This window comes from Populus alba, chromosome 1 (assembly GCF_005239225.2).
Source record: "Populus alba chromosome 1, ASM523922v2, whole genome shotgun sequence".
NCBI lineage: Eukaryota > Viridiplantae > Streptophyta > Magnoliopsida > Malpighiales > Salicaceae > Populus > Populus alba.
In genome coordinates this window covers 28,820,708-28,824,887 of record NC_133284.1, presented here as the reverse complement: position 1 = coordinate 28,824,887, position 4,180 = coordinate 28,820,708, and positions in this window count along the sequence as shown.

The window sequence follows — 4,180 nt, the reverse complement described above, 5'->3', positions numbered from 1 at the left end:
CCTAATTATGCATGTTTAATTGAAAATTTATCACAACCTCTAATTTAATTTGTAGGGTTACGATTCATAAATTCAAGTGTCTGGAAAAGAGCAATTGATGGAAATTTCTTGTTACTCTTATAGCAGATTTATTTTGTATTATATTCCTAAATTTCAAAATTGAACAGCTTTTACAAGTAGGGTATACTCTGATTACTTTTTGAGAACTGCATTAAGAAGTTTGTTTCTTGTAAATTAATTTACATTGACGAATAAACTTGTTCTTCAGGAAAGTTTTTAGTAATTTAGAATAAGGCTTACACAACCTATTTTGTTCTGTCCTCATGTTTCTCACTAATGAAATATTCAATCATGTTATAAATTTTCAGCATATTCTTCCATTAATCAAGTATAAAATTCTTTATGGTGGTGGATGGTTGATTTAGGAGCTACCAATGCTGATATTCTTTCTATTTTTTATGGTTTAACTTGGATTTGTTTTAAAGACTAACAATGGTTATAGTGGGGATGGATTTAACATACTGTTTATGTTTTTTTTATTTTTCAAGTAATATGAATAGTTTTATTGGATCACAATATAAACCAATAAAGTTGGTTAAGTCTGATTGGGTTGCAATAATAAAATCTCCACCTTGGCCATTGATTTTTGGGGCTGAGGTAAGTCTATTTTGCTCCATTTTTAGATGGTTGTTTAATTATATCATACTTTGATCAATTAAAATGGTGGTGTAACTTTGTATTGATTGATAAACTAGTATCTTGGAATTTATCTGTTGGGCATACCTATCCTAATCTTTTCAATTAATTGGAACTATGCCTTTCATTCAGACAAGATAATCTATATTTAAATTTATTTTCTTTGTAGATCCTAGTTTTAGAGGTTCATGTGAACATGATGCTGGTTATGTTCAATTAACTTTTATGGGCATAGGACTGTCTTTTTTCTTTCCTTATTCAATGCGAGTTTGTATAAAAAAATTAATTGAATGATTTTCTTTCATTAAATCTGATATTGAGTTTCTTTTTGGATGGAAATTATAAGACCAAAATGAAACTTGGAGGTGACTAAATAATATATCAATTAACTACAAATTTATTTTGATTGTTGCTGGGAAGGCAGTAGTTACTTGCTGTGAATTGTTGGTCATGTACTGCCTTTCTATTGATCTGACTTTTGGTTAGCTAGGTTTATTTACAGTTAAGTTATTTTTGCTATTCTTTTTATACCTTGTTGTTTTGCTCTTTGAACTAAAAGCATCTCATTGGAATTTCCTTTTATACAAAGGCTCGGTTTTGTAGAAAATTATGTCATAACCATAACAGATTCCTATTAAGTTAGAGGTTTTAAGAGATAATAATTAGAGTAAATTATTATTTAGTCTATGCATTTTTTATGATTTTATAAGTTAGTCATTATGTTTTTGAAAACCATAAGTTAGTTCCTTGTTATAAATTAAATGTTAGTTATTTTGAAATTTCAAAATGCATTTGTAATCTTGTTCAAGATTGAAAATTTTCAAGTTAGATCTTAGAAGAAAAAAAAATGTTATGAGACGACAAGTGCCAAAAAGATATAAAAAATATAAAAACTTAATATTGAGTTTTTTTCAAACCAAACAGACCAATCATTATTTCACTACGACTATAAGGATCAAATAATAGTTTACTCTAATAATAAAAAAGAAAATGGATAAATAACAATTTTTTTTAAATATGGATTCAATTAAAAACTTATTACAATTCTTATATTTCAAATAAATTATTAAATCATGTAATTGAATTCAATTTTAATGGTTAAAATATATGTGAAAATGAATTCAATTAGAAAGCTTTACAAGATTTATGTGCTGAAGCTTGTTAATCAGTATCACTTCATTTTTGAACTCATTTAATCCTTGTCTAGAACTCCTTGACAGCCTCTTCACATGAATTTCTTGTCCATCTTCTAGCTTACCCTAAAAGAAAACGTTTATAAATACCAATTACAGATAGACAAAAAAGTTCCCCCTCGTCACATGAAGCATAACTCTACTATTTATGTAGACTGCCAACAAAATCTGTCAAGATCTAATGCTCCCTCAAGTTATAAAATTGTTGTAAAGTTTTAAGGTTATTAAATATATTTTCCAATTGGAAACAGCTGCCCTTAAATAAGCAACCACAATAATTCTTAAGAACATGAGCTCCTCCATGAACTCTAAAAGTACTAATTTCTTGGCTATAACTATGTGTGTGTGTGTGCATGCATGTGTGTGTGTGTGTGTGTGTCTGAGCTGGACAAATAATTGAAGTTTGTTTATGTGGTACATATTTTATTTTAAAGGATTGTTTAAGTACTAGTAGTTAAAGAAGTATGCTTATTTCTAAAATGTTTATTAGTGTTATCATGTTAATTAGATTAATATGGATGATTGATCGTGATGTATCGTCGTCCTTATGGCATGATCATCTCTCGTCCTGAATACATTCAAAGGTGTCTACGAATATTTTATCAATTTTTATTTTTCAATTAATAAAAAATAACTAATCTAGGGGAAAAAATTAAATGTCCTTGTGTGAGGTGCAAAAATCGAAAAGTTTTTTAAAGGAAGATGATGCCTATGGTAAGAATCTATTGACAAAAGGTTTTTTACCTTATTATGAAAATTGGGTACATGGGGAGCCTTATGTCACAGAACTAATATTGGCTAGAACTTCATCAGTTGGAATTAGTCATTTGTTTGTGAATGATTATTTGTCTAGAAAAATCCATATAGAAATCCGGTTATGGATGCAATGGGGGTTGGTGATGCGTACTCTAATGATAATGTATCTAGTCCTGTGGTAGCAAAGGAACTTCCAAATCTGGAGGCAACTAATTTTTTTAAGCTTTTGAAAGCTATTAAGGAGTCTTTGTGGGATGGGTGCACCAAACAATTCAAATTATATGCTTGTGTACAATTGCTTAATATGAAGTCAACTTTAAATTTGACTCAGACTGCCTTCAACAAATTTATTGATTTTACAAAAAGTTGTCTGCCTAATTATGAAATTTTGTATCAAATTTTTATGATGTCAAGAAATTTATGCGGCCACTTGGACTTGGTTATGAGAAATATGATGTGTGTCCCAATTATTATATGTTGTACTATGAAGCAGATGCAATGAAAATAAATTGTGATTTTTGTGGAAGTTTACAATACAAACCTAGAAATCGACTAGTAAAGGTTCCAATAAGGCGGAGAAGCAACTCCGATACTTTCCCTTAACACCAAGGCTTAAGAGATTGCTCATGTCTCCATATCATGCCAAAGATATGACATGGCATCATTTTCATAAGTTAGATAATGGGGTTATGGTGTACCTATCTGATGGGGAGGCATGAAAGGAGTTTAATCGTGTCCACTTAAGCTTTGCATCAGATCCGCAAAATATTCGGTTAGGTTTATGAACTGATGGGTTTTGTCCATTTGACATATCTTCAAATACATACTCTTGTTGGCCAGTAATTGTGATTGTTTTTAATTTGCCTCCGTGGAAGTGCATGGCTGGACTGTTCATGTTTTTGGCAATGATGATTTATGAGCCAAAGAATCCAAGGAAAAAGCTTGATGTTTTCCTAAGACCTTTGATTGATGGGTTAAAGAATTTGTGGTTTGTTGGTGCTGAAACATATGATGTATATAAAAAGGAAAATTTTCAATAAAAGCAGCTTTGATGGGGACATTAGATGACTTTCCAGCATATGGAAAATGTTATTTGGTTGGAGTACCCATGGCTTGTCTTGTCCTTATTGTAATAGAGCATAACAAGGCTTTTAGATTAAAAAATGAGAAAACTATATTTTTTTTATTGTCATCGACGATTCCTACCCATGAACTACCCATGTAGATGTCAATTTGATAAGTTTTTAAAATGAGTAATTGAAAGTCTCCCTCCTTTACCTCGTCCATCTGGTTTGAAAATGTTAAATGAAGTGTCCAAGTTTACTAAGAGACATAATGGAAGTTCATCATATAATGATAAAATTTATGGCTTTGGTGTTAAACACAATTAGGTGAAGAAGAGCATTTTCTTGAAGCTTCCATATTGGTATACAAATTTATTCGTCATAATCTTGATGTCATGCATATTAAGAAAAATGTCTTTGAAAATATTTTTTATACAGTAATTGATTGTCTTAATAGAAGCAAGGACAATT